Here is a 25,852-nt window from a genome sequence, read left to right on the forward strand (position 1 = left end):
GGATTACATCTGGGGGTAGTGTCCCCAAAACCCCACAGGCCTCTAGATTCCATTCAAAAGAGGGCAGTTAGGTTAACTAATGTCTCATCTGTAACAGAATCTCTCCACTTTCTGTTTCATTACTTCCCTATAGTTACTTGTATGGACACTGTTGTTCTGAATTGGCTTCTATAATTCTCGCTCTCACTTTCAAAGCATTCCGAACATGTGCCGTAACCAGTCAGCATCCTTTTACTGTCCAAGTTCAATTCCACAGAACCAACTTTTCTCCTTCCTCATTTATTCATTCAACTTCTGTTTTCTGGAACAACTTCAGGGCTCACATCTGGTGAGTATGGGCTTGGCATACCCAGGGTCCTGAGTTGGATATCGTCATTCTTCTCTTTCTTGGTGATTCCCTTCTGCTTTTGACTCTCTCTCTCTCTCTCTCTCTCTCTCTCTCTCTCTCTCTCTCTCTCTCTCTCTCTCTCTCTCAGGGTAACTCGGGAATTATTTATTTTTTTTTTTTTGGCTGGTGCAGCATAAGCCTCAAACTTCCTTTCTCCATATACACTGTGCTGCCACTTTATTAGGTTCACCTACCTAGTAGCATGTTGAGCCTCCTTTAGCCTTCAAAACAGCTTGAATTCGTCTAGGCATGGATTGAACAAGATGCTGAAAACGTTGTGCAGGAATTGAGTAACCATGCAGACATGAATGTGTCACGCAGTTCCTTGAGATTCGACAGAGGTGTAGGCCTGCAGCGAACAGCCCTTTTCAGCTCATCCCAAAGATGTTCAATAGGATTGAGATCCGTGAACTGTGGGCCACTGCAGCAAAGAAAAGTCATTGTCCTGTTCCTGGAACCATTCCATAATGATTCGGGCTTTGTACAACGGCGCATTATTCTGCTGGAAGTAACCATCTGACTGAGGATAAACTGTCAACATGAAAGTATGCAGTTGGTCAGCAACGATGTGGCATTGAGACGATGTTTAGGTACGATGGGGCATTCAGACGTGAATCTGTGTATATCAATGGACCCGTGTGCCTTGAAAACATTCCTCACACCATAAACACTGCCCCCACCACCTTGCACAGTAGTCGTCAGACATGACGGGTCCATGGATTCATGTTGTTTTTGCCAAATTCTGAGCCTTCCATCAATATGATGCACCAGGAACTTCGACTTGCCAGACCAAGCAACTGTTTTCCAATCCTCGATCGTCCAGTGCTGGTGTTGCTGTGCCCACAGGAGGCTTCGTCTCTTGTTCTTCATTGCTAACAAAGGTACGCGATGGGGCCGTCGGCCATTGTAGCCCATTCGCGACAAAGTGCGATAGTGGTCCATTGCGATATTCTGTTCTGCGCACCAAGGTTGTATTCTGACGTGATGTGCGACATTGTGGCCCATCTGTTTGCTTGCACAATTCTAGCCATCCTCCTCTGACCTCTCTCATCAACAAGTGATTTTCTTCCACAGAAGTGCCGTTGAGAGGATGTTTTCGGTTCATTGCACCATTCTCTATACACCCTTGAAACTGTGGTGCGTGAAAAGTTCAGGAGAACTGCCGTTTCAGAGATGCTTTGTCCAGCACGTCTTCCACCTACTACCATGCTATGTTCGAAGTCTGTTAGATCACTCCTTTTCCCCCATTCTTGCTATGGTTTGTACGCTTAACTGATACTAGAAAGTTTGTTCTGCATTTATTTACACAACTGTGGTCATGTGTCTTGCAACGTTGTGGGACAAACCATTTGTGTGCACGGCAGGGGGTGTACCTAATAAAGTGGCAGCACAGTGTAGCTAATAATAATAATAATAAAACCTTTCTTCATACGTATTTCCTGAAAATTACAATCTGCAGAAGTTCAAGTGTAATGTCAACAAGTATCTTCTTTCATATCTTCAACCTATGCATGGTATTAAGTACTATAGATTCTAAAAAAAAAAGTACCTATACATAACAATTATCCTTAAGAATGTGAAAAAAAAAAATTAGCATAGAAAACATATTTATTTAAAAAAGGTTGTTTAGGCATGGGTAATGCGCTTTCATCATTTCTACTACCCAGGTAGTATGCATATATCATTTGATTATATCTCATATTGTGAATACCTTCACAATGAGTTGACAAGGTATTGCACTACTTTGAATAAGTAACTTCACCAGTGGACAAGAGTAATGTTACTTATTCTCGGCGGATACCTCCATCCAGATGGCACTGTTTCGAACCTTGTTGGATTACTCATCGGTGGGTAAGCAGGTACCCTGTTGTTACAAAGTCACAACCTGGTTATGAAGTATAATTCCACAATATGAGAGATGTTTGATGCTGTGTATAGGTTAATCTAAAATATTTCTTGACTAAATGTCTAAGAGTATGAAAAAGGTTGTTTATGCATTAGTAAAGTGATTATAAGGAATTGAGAGAGATGTTTCTTTCTTTGGCAATTCTTTACTTTTTATTTAATTTTATTTTACTTTGTTTATTATTAGTTATATTTTGTAGTTTACAATAATATACCTAAGTAAATCTAAGCAGATGCCATTACAGAATTTTTAGTGCGAACCCCCAGGGGTTCGTGAACCACCGGTTGGGAACCACTGCACTAGGTGATCTGGAAGCCTCCTAAAGAGTTACCAATAGGTTCAGTCTGGTGTACTAACTAGTGGCTCTCCTGCGAACACTGTTTTAGAGCTTTACCCTCAATATAAGGAAGATTGGATCTCGCCATGATGTTCTTCATAACCTCAAAAGTCATCAGTCATACTGCATGATGGAAGAGATGGGGAAGGGTTGACTGGAACTTATCTCTGGAGACTAAACATGGGTTCCACCACTTCAAGCCTCCAATAAGCAAAGTGGTGGTATTGCACCGGCTGATGAGAGTCATCCATCACCTAGTATTGCCTGGTAACACAGAGAGGCGGCATTCCTCCATGTGGTGTGGGTTCCACACCTCGATCCCTGCTTACGTTGGTTCTCCCCTGGGTGGTCACCTGCAGTGTGCTTGTGCATGGAGGTTATACCCAGGATTACTAACAGTTCCACCATTGTGAAGGTGCAAGCAGAGGATTTGGCTGTCACAGACTGGCTGGACTTTGCTGAAATTGGGTCCACTTGACTTTAATGTCACCCGAATATCAGTTCCATCAGTGTTTGACTCCCAGGTAGCAAGTACAGCTGCTCTGGCATATCTGTAAGAATGCCTGTGACAACCTCAAGGACCAAATGTGCTGAGTATTGTGACCTAATTGGAGAATTAATCGAAGAAGCTCCTAATCTCCTTACCCTTACTCCTGAATGTGAACAAGTAATAGTTAGTATAAAAGATGATTTTTATACTCTTCAGAACTTTGTGGTCAGCTATTCAGAAGATGGAGGATCTTGTTGCTGTTGAAGGAGCATGAGCCAGATACTGAATGACATTTAGAAAGAGCATGATGTGCTACATTAGAATGGATTATTATTAGATTATTCAGGATGGACCCCACACAGAGTGTAAAAGACCTCCATTCAAGTCCCATCGATGATGGGAGGAATTTTTGTGGGCCTTTTTCACAACATGGCTGAGTTAGTCAGTCTCAGGCAAGGGTAGCATAGTTTTTTCTCCTGGAAGTTCTGGTTTTTCATCCAACAAACAGAAAATCGACCACAGAACACATGCAATTTACAGACAATGTACATGGAACAATATAGCCCTAGTCGCCAATGCTCTTAAAACCCTACTGCTACAGCTACAGAATGGACACAGGATGAGTGGCGCCAATGATGCCATTCTGATTATAGGTGGGTGTCCTGCGAACACTACAATTTCTAAAGAACCTCAAGATGCATCCTCTAGATGCCTCTTCCACTGAAACTGGTTGAATAATTCTATGTGGGGGGGGGGAGAATTCTCATACCTGGTTTATTGAGTTAGATCTACAGGTATAACTTCAAAGGCTCACTGTGCCATTATACTGTTCCAATTTATCTAAATGGCTGATTGAGCCATTTCTACAGCAGGAGTTCCACAGTCCTGATTGGCCAAAATGGCCAATTATGCCATTTTTCCTGTAGCAGTTTCAGGCTTGTTGGTGCCTCTGTCTATTTGTGAAACATAATTCTTCAGGCTAAAAGAATTTCTACAGCAGGAATTTCAGGATCACAATGTCTATTTGCCAGTGTTTGTGGAGTGTAATGCTTCAGTTGGAAAGAGTAGTGATATTATACTACTAACATCAGGCATGGTGCCTGCATAGAGCAGTCCAACTGTGGTGACCTGTGATACAGTGATATCAACATCAGTAACTGCATGTCATATCAGGTAATTCAGAGTAGTTGTTGAGGTGACTACTGATGTTTTTCGGGCGGACTCGTATTGGAGAAATTGGGCTCAAGTGGATTTCAGGATCATAGTGTCTTTTTGCCAGTATTTGTGGAGTGTAATGCTTCAGCTGGGAAGAATTGTGTTATTATACTACCAATGTCAGACTTATGGTGCCTGCATAGAGCACAGTCCTTCAACTGTGATGACCTGTGATACAATGATGAGCCTGCTGGGTTGTGTTGTTGGTTGCTTCCTTGATGGATGACCTGTGCTGCTGTTGTGTTATTGTCGTTTCGTGGAATGTACATGGAGACTGAGTGAAGTATTACTCTTTATTGTAAACTGCCATTACTGTAGGGGACTGCTTAGGTTTGAGAACAAAGTTGACTTCATTGTGATCACAATTCCTGGTTTAGACTTCTACTTCCTGGATTGGACTTCTACTAATGATTTTGAGTCTTCATGGTGGACCTGTAAGTGTCACTTGGATTGCTAGAGGTCATCACAACCTTATGTTGGGACTTTTATAGTTTCATTTACCTTCATGATATTGTATTGTGACATGGACATTACATTGAGAACGATGAGAACATCGTTTGAGAACATCAATTCCCTCATTGAGAGTCAGTTCAACCATAGGGAAGAAAAAATTCAGTCCATTGATTTGGCTGAATGAGCTGTTTCTCTCTATTGAGTTTTGTTGCCACTGCTTATTCTCCACTGTTGGGAATTTTTGTGCATCTTGCAAGGATGCTGTTCAAATACTGTGTTCAGTGTGTGTTCCAGATTTGGAGACTCCAAACCTTAGATATCTATGTCAAGATCCCCCTACCATTTTTAGTTATATTTGTATATACGTAAAGCAGCTCTTCTCTTCACTAAACAATTGTCCAGCTGTACTCAACTCACCATGTACAGGTTTCATTAATTTTATCTTTAGATCTTTTCAAAAGATGTACAGTCTGTCCTCGTATAGCACGATAGTTGTGTTCCTAGAAACCCTCGTGCAATGCAAAATCGTGCAATATAAACAACAGGCCCTATGGGAAAAGTGGGGTTAGGTGCCGACCACCCAAGATTGAACACACATTTGGAACCAAAACATTACTAAACACAATAAATAATCGGGTAATTTTAATCGTTATAAAATACTTACGTATTTTATAACGATTAAAATACGTAATAAAAAATAATATTATAATTTTTTTATTTTTATTATAATATAATAAATAATAAAAAATATTTAATTTTTATTATTTATTTAAATAATAAAAATTTATTAATAAAATAGTAAAAAAAATATTATATTAAATAAAATAGTCGTAAAAATACTTACGTATTTTATAATACGTAAGTATAAATTATAATACGTAAGTCGTAATAAAATGCTTACGTATTTTATTACGACTATTACGTAATAAAATATTGCTAATGCTTTTACTTCTATCGTAAGCAAACTTGTTTTTTGTTTGATTCTCTATCCAAACAGATGACAGCCATTCCATCTCTTCCAATTCTTTGTATCTTAATCTAATGGATTTTAATTACACTTTGTGTTGTTCCTGCTATGAAAGTTGTTTTTATTTTCTCTGCATTCTTTCTAATTCTCGGCGTTGCCTCATTTTGGTCTGTAGCACGTGCAATATCACATGGTCTTTCATTTCGCTCAAAGCGTTTCACAATTTCATATTTTTTCTCTATCGACAGAGGCGGACTGGCCATAAGCCTTACCCGGGAAATCCCGGTGGGCCAGAGGCCGGTGTGATTTTGGCCATAAACCATAGTATGAGGCCACTATAAATTTTCCCGGGTAAGAATTTTTGACCCAGTCCGCCTCTGTTTATCGATATTGCTTTTTTTTTTCCTCTCTGAATCTGCAGTGTCTTCGCCAGGACGCTTCCTTTTCACACCTTTTAAGTATTTTACTAATTTTTAGGGAATAAAGCACAATTACAAAACGAGGAGGCACGCTTGATACACATAAACAAAGCTGCGCCCGTGTAGCAACTGAATAAACAACACTGTAAAGGCCGAGATACACTATTAACACCTCACATTTTACTAAAGCACATTTCTGCGGGTTACTACCATAAAACAATTTCCAGTTGCGTTTCTGCTATATGTTATAAATTATATATATATGTTATGAATCTGTTATAAACTGGTAGTAAACTCCATCTAATTGCATTTGCGATTATATCGATAGCTGGAATTGTGTTGGTTTTTACGTTATTATGGTGAAATGTGTTTCCCCTTCACTGATATAAAAAACATAAATACATTTTCAGAATCTTCTCATCATTCCTATCGTGTTGCGTTCGGTTGGGGTGATTCTGCGTTCGACTGCCATTTCTTGTAAACACAAAGGCGAATCGTGCATAAGCGAATTCGGTTCCTGTTATATAAGATATCGTTCCCCTATTTATAAATCGTGTATGATCGAATTCGTGTAATGTAAACACGTGTTATACAAGGACCGACTGTATCATATTATCCTAAATATGATTAAAATTGAACCAACAGTGATTTAGAATTTTCTTTTTATTCATTTATTGTAAAATTTGTTTGTCTCTACATGTGAATAGAAGTGTTTCACGTGTATTGGCATTACTCTTTAAATAAAGGCCTGATTAATGCCAAATTTTAAGCATATGTTGTTTTAGTTCCTTGAGGTTATTAGGATGTCTGGATTCATAGACTGCATAAGAGGAAGGTTGTGGGAGTTGGACACCATTTTTGCTATTCTTGCTTTCGGTAAGTCAAGAAGGTGTTTCACTTTGCTTTGTACCTTGACTCTTTTGGAAAGTTTCTTGCACTAATTCTATTGGAATGAGCATTAGCCTTGAAAGCAAGGTGCTGGAGATTTCAAGTACTGCTAGGAGTGATCACGAGAGAAGTAAATACATGGGCTGTGTTAGGGTAACTAAGAATAAGAACATATGCATGTATATTTGCATTACCCCAATGTTAAGGAGCATAATAAATAATTTGATGAATTCGAAGTACTGGTCAAGACATTAAATGCAGACATTGTTGGGATATTAGAGACATGGTGTCACTTAGTGTAAGGGATGCAGAATTTGAATATGGGGAGTACAATGAATACAGAAAGGACAGACAGGATAGGAGGCAGGGAGGGTTTATGCACTTAGTTAAGAAGCACATAAAATAGAAGGCAGTGCAGCCATTTGATATGGGTGAACAGTGCAATGTTGAGTCAGATTGGTGTGACCTAAAAACTGGGAAAGCAAAAAAGTTGGAGCGTATTATAGACCTAATGACTCTGATGAGTACAATGAACAACTATACAGAGAAATAGCATTGGCAGTAAATTAGGTCTTATAATAGGGAATTTTAACTTACCAGATATTGACTGGAACTTGTCGGTTGCTCACTCACATACTAGTAAGATTTTGCAGATTTATTGAATGGCTGCTTTCTACAGCAGCATGTTAAAATAGTAATACTCTTGATCTGATAATCAGCAGTGATTATTCATGCATTAAGAATCTGCAGATAAAAGAACCAGTAGGTGACAGTGATCACAGTGTACTGATATGGAATTTACTTAAAGATATAACTGCCAATGAAGGGTAAAGGGAAGGATGTTTGCTTCCATAAAGTTGACTACAGTGGTTTCAGATGGTTATTAAATTTTATATAGTGGGACTAACTGAAGATGTTACCATCAGCAAATTCTAAATGGAAAGTGTTTAAGGAATGACTCATAGAAGCTACTAGGCTTTTTGTACCAACTAAGAAACAAAACTAACGAGACTCATGGCAGAGAAGAGAAATGCATGGGATGCATATATTTTATTGGTCAACACAGAAGACTGGTAGATACAAACTAGTCTGGAATGAAGTCAAAAATAGGTTAGACAAGCGAAGGCAGATTACGAGAAATCTTTGGCAAAGGATGCAAAGAAAAACAGCAAAGACTTCTTTACTTATGTAAACACTAGAAGGAAGGGGATGAATCAGATTGGTCCACTTGATATTGATGGTTTGACTTTTGATGATCCTGCTCAGGTAGCTGACAAATAATGAGTATTTTGCATCTACATTCATGCATGAGGAATTCTGTAGGGAAATGGAGAATAGAAGATTATTAAACTTTAACAAGTAGCTAAATGATTTTGTAATAACTGAGAGGAAAGTTAAACATGAGAAGGCACCTGAGGTGAATGGGATCTATTCGGTTATATTAAGGAAGGCAGTAAAGGAAGTAAGCAAACCCTTAGCCATAATTATGAGAGCATCCTTGAATTCAAGGGAGGTCCCTGCAGATTGGATGTGCAAATGTATCCCCAATTCAGAAAGGGTGATCAAAGAGTGACATGAAGAATTACAGAGTTGTTAATTTAAATTCTGTTGCAGCAAAAATAATGGAGTCACTGGTAAAAGAAGTAATGTAGGATCATCTAGAAAAGGCTGCAGTTATAGTTCAGACATAGAATGGATTAGTTAAGGGCAATCTTGTTTGACCAATTTGATTGGATGCTTCAATGTGGTCACTAAGGAACTGGATGCAAAAAATAATTTTGATATCTTATACAGTCAGTCCTCATATAACACGTGTTTACACTACACGAATTTGATCATACACGATTTATAAATAGGGGAACAATATCGTATATAACCCAAACCGAATTCGCTTATGTACGATTTTCCTTTGTGTTTTCAACAAATAGCAGTTGAATGCAGAATCACCCCAACTGAACGCAACATGATAGCAATGAAGAGAAGTTTCTGAAAATGTATTTATGTTTTTTATATCAGCGAAGGGGAAACAAATTTCACTATAATAATGTGAAAACACAATTCCAGTTGTCGGTATTTATCGCAAATGCAATTAGATAGAGTTTACTACCAGTTTATAACACATTCCACTAGCAGAAATGCAACTGGGAATTGTTTTTATTGTTTTATGATAGTAACCCCCAGAAATGTGAGCTAGTGTGGTGTTAATAGTGTCTCTCTGCCTTTATGGTGTTGTTTATTCAGTTGCTACACTCGTGCAGCTTTGTTTATGTGTATCAATAAAGCACAATTTTGTAATTGTGCTTTATTCCCTAAAAATGAGTAAAATACTTAAAAGGTGTGAAAAGGAAGCATCCTGGTGAAAACACTACAGGTTCAGAGAGAAAAAGAAAAGCAATATCGATAGATAGAGGCGGACTGGGTCCAAAATTCTTACCCGGGAAAATTTGTAGTTGCCTCATACTAACATTTATGGCCAAAATCACACTTCTGGCCTCCGGCCCACCGGGATTTTCCCGGTAAGGCTTATGGCCAGTCCGCCTCTGTTAGAGAGTAAATGTGAAGTTGTGAAACACTTTGAGCGAAATGAAAGAACATGTGATATTGCACGAGCTACAGGCCTAAATGAGGCAATGCCTAGAATTAGAAAGAATGCAGAGAAAATAAAAACGACTTTCATAACAGGAACAACTCAAAGTGCAATAAAATCCATTAGATCAAGACACACAGAATTGGAAGAGATGGAATGGCTGTCATCTGTTTGGATAGAAAATCAAACAAAGAACAAGTTTGCTTACGATAGAAGCAAAAGCATTAGCAATATTTTATTACGTAATAGTCGTAATAAAATACTTATGTATTTTATTATGATTGTGTTTGATAATAATTTGGTTACAAATGTGTGTTCAATTTTGGGTGGTCGGCACCTAACCCTATTTTTCCCATAAGGGCCAGTTATTTATATTGCACGATTTTGCATTGCACGAGGGTTTCTAGGAACACAACTATCGTGCTATACGAGAACTGACTGTACTTGAATTTCCGGAACACTTTTGATACTGTTTGCACATAAACTGCTGTACCCATAGGAGCAGTGTTAAGGGCAAGTTGATGTTCTGGATAAAGGGATGGTTGAGTGGCAGAAGATATTAACGCAGGGGCTCACATCTGGTGAGTATGGGCTTGGCACACCAAGGGTCCTGAGCTGGATATCATCATTCTTCTCTCTCTCTCTCTCTCTCTCTCTCTCTCTCAGTGATTCCCTTATTATTATTATTAGCCCTATAGTGCAAGGAAGCCTGAGGCTTATGCTGCACTGGCCAAAAAAAATTTCCGAGTTACCCTGAGAGAGAGAGAGAGAGAGAGAGAGAGAGAGAGAGAGAGAGAGAGAGAGAGAGAGTATAAAGGAATCACCAAGAAAGAAGAATGATGATAATATCCAGCTCAGGACCCTGGGTGTGCCAAGGCCATACTCACCAGATGTGAGTCCCTGGAGCTTAAACCCCCCCCCTCTCTCTCTCTCTCAGGTAACTTTTTTTTTTTTTTTTCTCTTTTTTTTGCTGGTGCAGCATAAGCTTCAGGCTTCCTTGCACCACATGGCTAATAATAATAATAGAGGTTGGTAATCAATGGACATTTCTCTTAGACTAATATTATTAGTGAAGTCGCCCAGGGTTCAGTGTTGGGCCCATTGTTTTTAATGTTTGTCAATGATATTGATGAAGGCATATCAGGCCTAATTTTTGTCAAGTTTGCAGTTGATACAAAGGTTGGTATGGTGATTAACGGCAGTATGGTATTGCTACAGGATCTAGAAGAGTTAGGCAGATGGGCTGAGAAATGGTAATTGAAGAAATGGATTGCACATTGACAAATGCAAAGTACTACATACATGTTGGAGTAACCCCAGAGTAATGTACCAGCTGTGTGGTACTACACTCAGTGTAGTCAAAAATGAAAAAGACCTGGGGGGGGGGGATCCTAATAATTGTGCGGTCGGATATGAAGTTCTCAGCACTATGGAGACAGGCTGCCAACACAGCTCATGGGGTTTTGTCAATGGTATACAAGGAATTTTGCTAGAAAGGATGAGGTGGTGATTATCCCTTTGTGTATAAGGCAATGGTCAGGCTGCCATATCTTGAATTCTGTGTACAGGTCTGGAGGCCTTATTTTAGGAAGGATGTAGAGCTGTTGGAATGAGTACAGAGAAGGGCAACAAGATTAGTGAATGGAACAAAGGGTTGCTCTTACAAAGAAAGGCTTAAGTTTTGCAAATTGCAGTGTCTGGAGACTAGGCACCTGCGAGGTGATCTGATTGAGGTGTATAAAGCCTTGAATGGTTTGAGCATGCTCAATGCTGATGGAATTCTTCCTCTTGCTCAGAATAATCACCCGAGAGGGCATAAGTTCAAATTGAGGAAAGACGGTTGTAGGCTAGATGTGTGGAAGTTTGCCTTTAGCCAGCAGGTGGTTGATTGCTGGAACAAACTTCCATCTGTCGTTGTAGATGTTGATAGCTTAAATTGGTTCAGGGCAGAACTTGACAAATATTTGGAGCGAGTGGATGGGGTGAAATAAGGGTGTTTTTTTTTTTTTTTTTGGCTGATGCTATATAAGCTTGCTTTCTTGCATCATGTGCCTATGCTAATGATATCCTTTTTACATAGAATGTTCCCCGTTTCTCTGAAATTAGTCACCAACAATTACTAGTTCCTGTGGGACCAGTGCATTCTGTCTTGGGGGTTGCTGCTGTGTTGTGTGATGATCAAGTGCGAGCTGTGGCATTGATGTGGGCAGCTGAGAGCTTGATGGGCCCCTCAATTTAGATCCTTCGAGGGCCTTCACCCTGTCCTTCAAGCTCTCATATAGTTCCATAACAATGCTGAATTGTCGCCTCATTTCCTCACACACAGACATCTCCCTTGGCAATATGTCCCGTGCCTGATTGCTCCACAAACATTAAGCAATCAGTGCCTTTTAAAAGCCTGTGATTCATAGGGCAACTGCCCCCCCCCTCAGTTCTCCTCTGAGCCACAGCACTCCATTTAGCTTAAGCCTTTTGCTTTGCTGCTCTGGTCTGAGGCATGATTTCGATTCAATTTCAATAAAATTTCAATTTCAGTACAAAATTATAACCCTAAACTTGTATCCCAACACAGTTGTAACACTATATATCTATATATTTTTTTTTCAGTATCAAGTATTATCTTTGAGTTTTGTTATATAACTTCCGTATCAAGTTATGTATTAATTAATTTTTACGTTTGTAAAATCTAAGTCGTTATGTGCATTCAATTAAAAAGTGCAATTTAATTGACAATGAAGTGTAACAAGATTAATAGATTTTAATGATTAATTGATAATATTATATACTATACTATATTAAACTAAGCTATCTAGTTTGGGATATAACGTTGTATTGTATAACAATGGCGGCAAGTTACGAACGGTAAATCTATGGACACTTAAGTATTAATTAACTTCCAAAATCTCGCTGTCCCCTTGACTTGACTTGATAAAACTTGCAGAAGATAAAGATGTAATTAGTTGTGATGATCCTGCCACATGGCCAAAAATAATTAATGATGATTTTGAGAGCTAAGTTTTTAAATCTAGGTCCCAAAGAGGTAACTGATGTAATTTTTCCATGTAATGCAGTTGATAACAGAAAATTTTCAGCTAGTTATTATAAAGTAACTTTAAAAAACGGAGATGTAATTAATTGCAGTTGCTTAACATACATTAAGCATTGATTCTGTGTATTGCTTTTGCTGTTTATTATTTCACAAATCAAATACACCAAATAAATTTGTAAATGGTTAGTGTTTTGCTTACAGATCATGAAGTAGGAAAAATACATATAAATTGTTTTTGTCAATGGCAAGAATTATACTTAAGACTAAATACAGGTCAAATGATAGATAAGTCAAAACAAAAATTATTAAATGAGGAAAAAAGAAACTGAAAATATTATATGAAAGAATTGTTTCAGTAATATTATTTTTATATAGTAGAAATTTGCCACTAAGGGGGTTTAATGAAGATGTAAATTTTTTGGGCTTGATAGAATTTTATTTTATCAAAATATGATGTGTTTCAGTCAGAATATCTAAAATCCATTAAAAATAAAAACACAAGAATTAATCATTACCCATTGAATAGATCTCAAAATAAATTTTTAAGTGAACTCAGTTAACAAGTTTTAAAACAAATTTTAAATGAGTAAAAAAGGCTAAAGACTGTAGCATTCAAATGGATTGTATACCAGATATTTTACATAAGGAGCAAACCTCAGTTAAATTAAATTATGTGCTCATTGACAAGGATAAAATTGGATTCAAAATAAGAGAACATTTCATTGGATTTTTTGAACCAACTAATCACAGTGGAGAAACTTAAATTTGTTAGTAAAAATATTAGGAAAATTTCATATTTACTTAAAAAATTGCAGAGGTCAGTGTTATGATAAAGGTCAATATAAAGGGGTTCAAGCCAGAATTTCAAGTATTGTGTCAAGCACTGCGTATATCCCATGTTTTTTTTTATTTTTTTTTTTTATGAAAACCCCAAACACAAGAGGTATTAAAACCTATAGTACTTAGTACTGTGCTTGGATTGGAAAGATGAAAGAAGATATTTGTTGACATTAGACTTAAACTTCTGTAGGCTGTAATTTTCAGAAAATATGTATGAAGGAAGGTTGTTCCAGAAAATGGCAGTTGAATGAATAAACGAGGAAGAAGAAAAGTTGGTTCTATGAGTTTGAAGTCGGACAGTAAATGGATGTTGGCTGGTGGCGGCACGTATTCGGACTGTTTTGAAAGAGATAGTGAGAATTATAGAAGCCAGTTGAGAAGAACGATGCCCATGGAAGTATCTCTAGAAAAGGCATGCAGCATAAACAGAATGTCTATGACACAGAGTGGAGAGATTCTGTTAGAGATATGTCATTAATTAACCTAATTGCCCTCTTCTGAATTGAATCTTGAAGCCTGAGAGAGGTTTTGGGGGCACCTTCCCAGATGTGGGAACAATATTCCATGGTAGGGCAGAATTGCAATTTGTACACAGTGAACAGCTGTTTGGAAGAAAAGTAACGTCAAGAGTGAAAGAGAAAACCAAGTTTTTTAGATGCAGAGGAAGCAATATTTCTAATGGGCTTGTGCCAAGAGAGATTAGAAGTCAGGGTAATCCCCAAAACAGATATATCATCTTGCCTAAAAATTGGAATGTCACCAAAGAAAAGCATAAGAGCAGAAGAATCCTTTTTGCGAGATATAAGATAAGACTGGGTTTTAGAGGGATTGAAATCAACTAAGTTGTGTTTGCCCCACTGGAGATCGGCATTTGAGGATTTTGTAGTGGATATTTGAGAAGTTGAAGCTGTTTGAGCAGGGCAAGGTTTCTCAAACTGAAAGTGGAATGCAGTCAGGGCTGCCACAAGTGGGTAGGCCAGGTAAGCATTGCTTACGGGCGGCAGTTCAAGAGGACACCAAAAAAAACATTTGACATAAGTCGGACCTATGTTTAATTAACGAAATTCTTTATAGCAAAATTTTATTTTTAGCAATATGCGCAATATCACGTGTTCTTTCATTTCGCTCAAAGCTTTTCATAATTTAGTTTTTTTTTTTCTCTATCGACAGAGGTGGACTGGCCATAAGCCTTACTAGGGAAACCCCGGTGGGCCAGAGGCCTGTGTAATTTTGGCCACAAACAATATGGCCCTAAACACTTGTATGAGGCTGCTACAAGATTTCCCCCACTAAGAATTTTTGACAGTCTATCGATAATGCTTTTCTTTTCTCTCTGAATCTGTAGTATCTTCACCAGCATGCTTCCTTTTCACACTTTTCTCAAGTATTTTACTAATTTTTAGAGAATAAAATGCAATTACAGTATAAAAAGGACAAAAATGAGAAGGCACGCTTGATACACATAAAGCTGCCTGCTTATAGCAACTGAATAAACAAAGCAGTTAAGACAGAAACACTATTATCACCTCACCCTAGTTCACATTTTACTAAAACACATTTCTGGAGGTGACTATCATAAAACAATTTCCAGTTGCATTTCTGCTAGTGGGATCTGTTATAAACGGGTAGTAAACTCGTTCTAATTGCATTTGTGATAATACCGACAGCTGGAAATTTGGGTTTTTAAGTTATTATGGTGAAATGTGTTTCCACTTCACTTCATCTTCAGTCATATGAAAAACATAAATACATTTTCAGAAACTTCTCTTTGTTCAGTTCGAATGATTCCAGAGTTCGACTGCCATTTCTTGTAAACACAAAGGCTTATTGTGCACAAGCTAATTCGGTTCGTGTTATGTACGTCATTGTTCCCATATTTATAAATCGAGATAGAATTTGTGTAGCGTAGACACGTGTTATACGACAACTGACTGTACTATATACTGTATTTTAATTTTTTCTCACGGGAAGTATTTTTTGTGTTACCCTGTGGAACTTATTTGTTGCATATGCTTATAGCTTCGATTCTTTATACAATTTCAATTTTTTAGCATTGCTTATAAATATCATGAAACTTACCTCCTAATCCGTATGGTTAAAATATAATGAAGAAATTAAAATGGGAAATTAAAAAATATAAAAAAATAACCCAAGGGGAAAAAGTGCACTCTTTTCCACTTGGTTCGGCATACATAAAAATTAACGATTATGAAACTAAGAATGAGAAGAACCAAGAGTCCTAACGGACTTTCGCAGTTCTGTCATCAGTTGGTTCATTTAATCGGCAAAAAAAATTCTGAGTGTTATAAAGGTTAACTCTAACTCCCGTGGTGCCTGGTTAGCGCGTGCACGTCGGAAATTTTACATGTTTTTTAAGGATGTTATCCTGCTAGGTTCAGTCAGAAAATCATTCAATCGCTAAAGCTTCGTGTATTAATATTAGTTTATATCAGGAATTCAGTTTTGTTATTATTACTGCACAATCTGTTTGAGTGTTATAATTATGTGAATGCAAATTTTGATTGAGTTCTGTGGCTGAATAATTAGCATGGAGGCTGGTTTGGTGATATAAGCTCGGTTATTTGCAGTTTTAGTGGATCCAAATTTGGCGGTAATACTACCAATTTCGTATGCATTAGGGTACCTACAGATGCTCCGACTTGCCTGCACTTGTGCAGTCAAACCGGAGCGTGTGTATGTAGCACAGGCGGCCTGAATGGTCGTCTGGCCTGGTCTGTGTAAATTTGAGCGACGACAAATATTGCCCTGCACAGACCTGTAGGTCTTGTGCATGTAAATGTGGTGGTTTTCCTAGATATGGTACACACAAAGAACCTTGTGAAGGCACACTCAATGCCATAAACAAATTTCCTACTTGATAAAATTGTTCTATAATTATTAGCTTCACAAGTTCTGATTGTAATTGGGCCTTTGAGTAATTTCCTGATTCTGGGTTATGAGAGTGAGCAAACAGCAGGTTAGACAAAAATCCAAACACAGTGAACGAAATAAATAATTCATATTTAATGCATCTTAAATTCTTCACTACCCTTTAGCTGTATGAAGAAATTTTTCTTTGCTACCCTTAAAGATAATATTACTCTATTTGAATTGTTACAATATATTTTTAAAAACGATTTTACAGATACTTTTCCAAATGTAGCAGTTGCACTAAGAATTTTTCTAACTTTACCAGTTTCAGCTGCCTCAGGTAAACGGAGTTTTTCAAAATTAATCTTTTGATTAATTTTAATTATTTACGATCGACAATGTCTCAACGACTTTCTAATTTGGCAGTAATTTCAATAGAAAATGAACCTTTTGGAAAAAATAAACAAATGAAATAAATTCGCATTTCTTAAAGCAAGGAAACATAAATTTGTATAATTTTTTTAACATTTATAATTTTTTCTTTTATTTTATTAATGTGATAGAATACGATTACTGTGATTTAGAATTTAAAGATTATTTCCAGGATTTCAGAATGATTTTGTTATTTTTGTTTGTTGTTTCATTATATTATATGTGAGATTTGTTGTAATTCTTTTCTTTTTCAATAAATGAATACTATTTTATTTTTTAATCCAAATATTTTGGGGCAGAAAATTTAATTTCGCTTACTGGCAGCACGTAGGATCGCAGCGGCCCTGAATGCAATGTGCGATATATCATCGGCAAAACTATGGATAGGATTTCCGGTCAATGGAAGGTCATTAATATACAAGAGGAAAAGAGTGGGGGAAAGAACTGAACCTTGAGGGACACCAGTATTAGTGGAGAAGTTAGAAGACAGAAAGCCATCTACCATCACTTTCAGTGAGCGATCATAGAGAGAGAGAAAACTGGATAACCAATAACAAAAAAACAGCTGGAAAATTATAAGATGGAAGCTTGTTTAGAAGACCTTTATGCCAAACACGATCGAAAGCCTTTTGAGATGAACATCACATAAATATCATGTGTTAAATTTTCAACATGTGAAACACGTGTCAAACTGTTATCTCCCCCCCCCCCCAAACAAAAAACAAAAAGTTATAGCATGGCCCTCCATGACATGAACATCATGGAGTGGGATTTTGGAAATCACTTCTTCTACAGTGCAGAAGTTTTTAACCTGAACTATATTATCTGCTAACACTGGTTGGCAAAATAAACCCATTTTTTTTCACTCCTTTGTTAAAATTCTGGGTGGTTTTTGTAGATTTGATATTGCCGAATCCAAACTTGGCAACCATATTGCTGTAACAGCTGTCAATTTTAAGGCAGAAGGGACTAAAGTCAAAAGCTAAGATTAAAGCTAAGGTTTTTCACATATTTAAAAAAAAAAAAAAATGTTACATACAGTACTAAATATTGAACAATGGGTCTATTAACCTTATTTTATTTACAAAAATGTTTATCTGACAGAACACTTTTATCGTTTTCTGTCTTTTATAATTGTCCATTGCTGTCTTCCATACGGTATTTCAACATTTTTGGACTCCATTTTCCCTGGTATCTTTTTTCCATTTGAGAAATATCTTGGGGGAACCTTCACCGGAGACAGTTCCCAATTTTCAAGAAAAAGAGTCTAAATGGGAATGTAGGAAATGAAGCTTTAACAACATGTTGCATCCCAATTCTCTGTATGCTAAAATTAGCTCATCCACAATTTCACTGTAATTTTGTAATTTGTCATCGTCTACAAAGTTCCAGCAGACGTTTTCGAATGCCTTCCAGGCTCTTATTTCTGCAGCATTTAATTTTCTAGTGGATTACTCATCTTGGATTAGCAGTTTGATTTGAGGAGCCAAAAAATTCCCACTTTTATCTTGGCCTCACTGATTGAAGGAAACTTTTGCCTCAAACAGGAAGATCCTTCTCCTTTTTTGTCCATCGCTTTCACAAATATTTTGGTCAAACCAAGCTTGACGTGCACTGGAAGTAAATAAATTTCTGACTTATCCATCCTCCTTTGGTGGATAAGTCAGAAGTCAGTGCTACATTTTTCTGGCCTGCTATAGTTTCTGAACTGTCTGGCCATTTTTTACCCTGTAGTGGCAATCCTTTGCTTCACTGTCCCACTCGCATAAAAAGTAGCACTATTTAGTGTATCCTTGCAACCCAGTCAGCAAAGCAACCACTTTTAAGTTGGCATGGATATTCTGTTGGTATTCTTGATAGCATATTTTTTGCAAAAGAACCTGTAGGTTCTTTATGTTTTCTTCATGTGTACTGCATGGACCAGTGGTATAGATGGATACTTAATTCTGTTATGGAATAAAACTGCTTTCAAACTGACCTTGGATGAATCAGTGAAAAGCCTCCACTGCTCAGGGAAGTGCTCCAAATGTAACTCTTTCATTAATTTCTGGACATTGTTATATTAACGAAAGAACCATCCATGGAGTAATTGGTTATGTTAGATTGCCTTTTCCTATAAAAAGACACTTTCACACCCTTTTCAAGAAGATTCCACTGTTGAAGCTCCAATCCTTGTTATTGAGCTTTGGTTTTAGAGAGTTCCAAATCTCTGACCAAATTGTTCTGTTCTGCCTGAGTGATTAGATGCAGCTTTGCAGCATCAAGTCTGGATCTTCTGGAGACTCCTTTTCTGATCCTGAATCAGAGTCAAGTTCATAAGTTTCTGGTGGCTTTAGCCTTGTACCATCACGAGGAACTGGCCTTAAGAGTCAAAAGGTACGTTGGGATACTCCACTTTATGCTTGGTTTCCTAGAAAACCAGAAATATTGGTCATGCAAAAGTAACAATTGTTTATGTGGTATTGAGGTTCCTACTACATCACCAGAACAGTAAAAGGCATCAATTTATGACTACCTCTGAGCCAACCTGTTAAAGTCCTTGAACATGAGCTACAGGAAATCTTTGAAGCCCTTTATCTTGATTTCTGACTTTACAACCAAAATAGAGTTCATAGACTTTTCTCACAAGTTGTGACTGTGGCTCCACTTAATTTTAATGCCACTTCTCCACAAATGTAGCAAAGCTATTAGGCTTATTTTGGCAAGATCACAACATATTTCATGTATGGTTGAGGTATGCGTGCATAAGAACTCAATTAAGAAATTGTAGATTTTTATTTTTAATTTAAACACCATTCATGATTTACACTAATGCACACAATGCTTGTTTACAAACACTAATTCACTGAAACATTTGTTTACAAACACTAATTCACTGAAACATTTGTTCACCACTCGGTCTCTGAAACATATACACTTTCTGTAATACGAAAACACTTGGTGCAGAACCCACTCTAGAGAAGTTTTTAAAGAACTCAGGTGAAAGTTCTAGAACCTTCCAGAAATATTTTGATCTTTCTTCCACACAACAATAATCTATAATGTTCCAGAACATTCTCGAATGTTGTAGAAAGCTCCTGGACGCCCTAGAAATCTCCCAAATGTTCAAGGAAAAAAAAAAAAAAAAAAAAAATAGATAAAACAGATGGAAAAGATGATTAAACCAACTACAGGTCTTAGTTTTTGGTCATTAAGCTACAATATTTGAAAACTGTGGGTGATGATAATTTAAGCACATAGCATATATCTGAGTTTTTTAACATATTCCTGAAGAATTCTGTCAAAATTATTTTAGGAGGAAATGTATGCTAACCAGTGTAATTAAATACATCTATAATGTAATGCATAAATTAGCAAACTAGTTTATATGAAGTGGAGTGATTGGTTGTATATGAGCACCTCATGGACTGGAGATGTGCAAATGGATCTCCAATTCACAAAGGGATATCAAAAGATGACACAAGTAATTAGACTTATTAGTTTAACTTCTATTTCCAGGGAAAATAATTCAGCCAGTGGTTAAAGAATCACTGCAGGATCATCTAGACAAGACTGCAGTTATAGTTCAGACACAGCATGGGTTTGTTAAGGGGAAGTCTTGTCTGACCAATTTGATTGGATACTATGATGTGGTCACAAAGGAACTGAATGGAAAAAATAATTTTGATATCATAAAGGAAATGGATATCCTGTTGGATTTTAGGAAAGCTTGTTAATACTGGTGCACATGGAAGACTACTGTACAAATTTTAGCCATATGGCATTAAGGGCAAGTTGCTGCTATGGATAAAAGGATGGTTGAGTGGGAGAAGACAGTGGTAATCAATGGACACTGCTCTTCGTGGACTAATGTTATTAGTGGAGTCCCCCAGGGTTCCGTGTTAGGCCCATTGTTATTTTCTGTATTTATCAATGATATTGATGAAGATATATCAGGTTTGATACAAAGGTGGTAGGGTTGTTAATGACAGTAATAACAGTAGACTACTGCAATAGGATCTAAAAAAGCTGAACAGATGGATTGAGAGGTGGCAACTGAAGTTTAACATTGACAAATGCAAAGTACTGCATAGCATAGCAGTAACATCAGAGTAACGTGCCAACTGTGCGGGCGCCTCCGTAAACAGGTGGGCAGGAGCAGCAGTGCATAGCACACACTTCTTGATTAGACTGGGGTTCGAGCCCGTGCCCACCAAATACGGAGGATGCGGGAAGGTCAGGGAATGACCACCGCATATCCCTGGAGCAATATGGCCTTAGTTGCTAATGCTCCTAAAAACCAAATAACAAACAACCAACTGTGCAGTACTACATTCAATATAGTGGAGAACGAAAAAGACCTGGGGGTAATTGTGCAGTCAGATATGAAGTTTTCTGAGCAGTGCAGATGGGCTGCAAGAGTAGCTCATGGGGTCTTGTCATTGATATACAGTAATTTTGATAGTAGGGATAAGGAGGTGATTATCCCCTTGTATAAGGCAAAAGTCAGGCCACATTAAGTACTGCATTCAGGTCTGGAGGTCTCATTTTAGGAAAGATGTAGAGCTGCTGGAATGAGTATAGAGAATGGCAATGAGATTGGTGAGTGGAACAAAGGAATCTCTTGAAAAGGCTTAAGTTCTTCAAATTGCAGTGACTGTTGACTAGGCACCTGTGAGGTGATCTAATTGAGGTATATAAGGCCTTGAATGGTTTGAGCAAGTTCAATGCTGATGGGATTCTTCCTCTTGCTCAGATTACACACCTGAAAGAACATAAATTCAAATTGAGGAATGACAGTTGTAGAACATATTTCTGGAAATTTGCCTCTAACCAGCAGGTGGTTGATTGTTGGAAAAAACTTCCATATGTCATTGTGGAACTTGATAGCTTAAATAAATTCAAGGTAAAACTAGACAAACTTTTGGAATGAATGGCTAGGTGAAATGGGAAGGTGTTTTTTTTTTTTTTTTTTTTGGCTGATGCCGTTTAATCTTGTTTTCTTGCATCTTATGCATCTGCTAATATGATGGCCATTCATATGGTTTGATGTGTGAGAAATGGTTGTAGAAAATGCTCAGGAATGGGTATTTAAAATGACTGCCATTCATAACATTTATTTTGCCCATTCTGCCATCTCTAAACACTTCTCGTATATGTACTGTATTATTTTCTTAACTTTTGAATGCCCTGATCGTTGACTGCATCTGCAATTGTGAATTTCGATTCTGGTTTGAAGTGCATCATATACTTAGATCAGGTTCACCTAAATGTAAAAAGTAATAAGGCCTCTTGCATTCATCCAGTTATGGAAGTCTTAATTCTGTAATATGATAACCACTGTCACAAATTTTATAGATTGTCGGGTGACCATCAGAAATGGAATTAATGCTTGATTAGTGGCATTACTTCCATTCAATTTTTCCCTGTATCTACTTCACCTTGTTTTTTGTTATACACTCTGATTCAATATTACATTAGTTTCTGGATATATCAGGTGCTTTATTCATGTATCTATTTTATGTTATATTTTGAGCTTATTTAGGTGATAAAGAATGTACAGCTTCAAAATGACTCTGATTTTGTGGCTTTTATTAGAGTAATTATTACTTTAGTAGTTTTACAGATTTATAGCATTATGAATACTTCTGGATATTAAATTAATATTTTGTTTATTTATTCCAGTGTATATTGGTGATAATAAATGATCATGACCTGACAATTTGTTGGATAAATATGGGACTGCTGAAAAAGTTCTACAAGTTAGGACAGAATATGGTACATATCTGAAATTCTGTCTAGACATGACAGGAGGGATTGTGCTGAAAGCCTTGTGGATTAACTCAAGACTTGAGGTATATTTTCAAGGCTTTAGAGGAAAAATTTTTATCAGCATGGCCTGCACTTGTAGGGAGAAGGAATCCGTTTTTGGAGACATGGTATTCGTTTCAACGAAGGTGGTGCAAGGGTAGTAGTAGAAGTAGAGGCATGTGATGCAAGAAAGCAAGTGTATGAGCTAATGCAGCATCAGCCAAAAGAAAAAAAAAAAAAAATCACACCATTCCCTCCAAATGTCCAGTTCCTCCTTAAATTTATTTAACCTATCAACTTCCACAACGACAGATGGAAGTTTGTTCCAGCAATTAACCACCCGCTGGCTAAAGGCAAATTTCCGCACATCTATTCTACCTCTGTCTTTTCTTAATTTGAATTTATGCCCCCTTAGGTTCGTAATCTGAACAAGTGGAAGGAGCCCATCAGAATTCAACGTGCTCAACTCATTCAAGTCTTTATACACCTCAATCAGATCACCACGCAGGTGCCTAGTCTCCAGCCACTGCAATTTGCAGAACTTAAGCCTCTCTTGGTAAGAGGATCCCTTCATTCCCCTCACCAATCTTGTTGCCCTTCTCTGTACATGCTCAAGCAAATCTACATCCTTCCTAAAATGAGGCCTCTAGACCTGTACACAGTACTCAAGGCGTGGCCTGACCATTCCCTTATACAGAGGGATAATCACATCCTTTTCCCTGCTAGCAAAATTTCTGTATATCATTGACAAAAGCCCATGACCTGCCCTGGCAGCCTGTCTGCATTGCTCAGAAAACTTCATATATGACTGCACAATTACTCCCAGGTCTTTTTCATTTTTTACCACCTTAAGTGCAGTACCACACAGTTGGTACGTTTCTCTGGGGTTACTTCTACCCATATGCAGTACTTTGCATTTGTCAAGGTTAAACTTAAGTTGCCACTTCTTAGCCCATCTGCCCAAATTATCTAGATCCTGTTACAGTAGCACACTGCCATTACTGTCATTAACAACCCTGCCAACCTTTGTTTCATCTGCAAACTTCGACACTAAGCCTGATATACCTTCATCAATATCATTGATAAATATACAAAACAACAGAGGACCCAACACCGAACCCTGTGGGACTTCACTAATAACATTAGTCCACGAAGAGCAGCACCCATTGATGAAGGTATATCATAAGCCTGATATACCTTCATCAATATCATTGATAAATATACAAAACAACAGAGGACCCAACACCGAACCCTGTGGGACTTCACTAATAACATTAGTCCACGAAGAACAGCACCCATTAATTACCACCCTCTGTCTTCTCTCACTCAACCATCCTTTTATCCATTGTAGCAAATTACACTTAATACCATTCTGTTCCAATTTGTAAATAGTCTTCCATGCGCAACAGTGTCAAAAGCTTTCCTGAAATCCAAATATATGATATCAAAATTATTTTTTGCATCCAGTTCCTTTGTAACCACATCATAATATCCTATCAAATTTGTCAGACAAGACTTTCCCTTAACAAACCCATGCTGTGTCTGAATTATTGCTGCAGTCTTGTCTAGATGATCCTGCAATGCATCTTTAACCAGTGACTCCATTATTTTACCCGGAACAGAAGTTAAACTAACTGGTCTGTAATTACTTGTGTCACCCTTCGATCCCCCTTTGTGAATTGAGGATACATTTGCACATCTCCAGTCCGTGGGGACCTCCCCTGAGTCCAAGGATGCTCTCATAATTATGGCTAAGGGTTTTCTTAGTTGCTTTGCCGCCTCCTTTAATATAACTAGATAGATCCCATCCACCCCAGGTGTCTTTCTTATGTTTAACTTCAACAATTTCTCCTCCACTTTGCTCTCAGTTATTACAAAATCATTAAGCACCCTGCTACAATTTGATAGCCCTCTGCCATTTTGAAACCTTAATAACTCCTCGTGTGTATGTAGATGCAAAATACTCATTCAGTTTGTTTGCTATCTGAGCAGGATCATCAACAGTCGAACCATCGATATCAAGTGGACCAATCAGATTCATCCCCTTCCTTTTAGAGTTTATATAAGTAAAGAAATCCTTGCTGTTTTTCTTAGCATCTTTTGCCAAAGATTTCTTGTAATCTGCCTTCGCCTGCCTAACCTCCTTTGCGACCCGATTACAGACTAGCTTATATCTGCCATAGGCTTCTGAGTCGTTTGATAATTTATGTGCATCCCATGCATTTTTCTTCTCCGTCACGAGCCTCATTAGTTCATTTGATAACCATTTAGCCTAAACCTTTAACAATATTTCTTAATAGATATGAAACTTTTAGTAGCATCCACGATTAATTCCTTGAATGCTTCCCACTTAGAATTTACTGTTGGTAATATTGTCAGTTGATCCCACTGTGCAGAATTTAAAAATTGTCTGAGACCATTGTACTCACCTTTACGGAAGCAAAAACCCTTTCCTTTACCCCTGATGGTAAAGGAAAAGAAGGTTTTTGGCATATCATTGAGGATGCCTTAAGGGTTCAGGGAAACTGCTAGTTAGGGTACAGAAGGGTAATATAGACACTTGTTTATCTGATGAAATGCTCGTATACACCTCAAGAATTCTTGTTCGTTGCCACAACAGCTGTTGTGGTAAGATTTCTGAGGGTGGCAATGTTTCAAATGAGCAGGAAGATGAAGGTGGGAAAACAATCCTAAATAACTCCAAGGGTGTGTTTGGGTAGTAAACTGTGGAATATTGCTTAGTTTTAACTGTGTTTACAGAATATCAGTTTACAGTAATAAAATGTACGAATTCAAACTCCTGGTTAGGACAAATAGGTGGTAGATGATTTTCATCAACCGGTGAAATACCACCACTTTGCTTATTGGAGGCTTGAAGTGGTGAAACCCATGTTTAGTCTCTAGAGCAAAGTTTCCGGCATCCCCTTCCCCCCCCATACTTCTCCTTCAACCCATGCATGGTACTAAGTACTATAGGTTTTGATACCTTTCATGTTTGGGGTTTTTCATAAAAAAAAAAAAAAAAAACTAATTCTGACATAACAGTATTATCAGAAACATGGCATCACCTGTAAACTAGGGATGGAGAGTTCCACTATGATATATACAATGTTTTTAGGTAGGATAAGGAAGATGAAGGGGTGGTAGGATCATGATTTTTATCAAAAGCAGTCTGAGTGCAAAAAAGAACTTTTGTTGAGTCAGAAGTTATGTCTGCCAG

General features: G+C 37.6%; 1 protein-coding gene across 1 annotated transcript in view; it reads left to right on the plus strand.

Annotated features, from left to right (window-relative positions):
• The window catches only part of LOC150087041 (vacuolar protein sorting-associated protein 26B-like), a 302,718-nt gene that overhangs the window by 54,396 nt on the left and 222,470 nt on the right, over positions 1 to 25,852 (plus strand). The window lies entirely within an intron of this gene.

The sequence above is a fragment of the Mastigoproctus giganteus genome, chromosome 4 (genome assembly GCF_048544385.1).
Source record: "Mastigoproctus giganteus isolate SK-2022 chromosome 4, ASM4854438v1, whole genome shotgun sequence".
NCBI classification, from domain to species: domain Eukaryota; kingdom Metazoa; phylum Arthropoda; class Arachnida; order Uropygi; family Thelyphonidae; genus Mastigoproctus; species Mastigoproctus giganteus.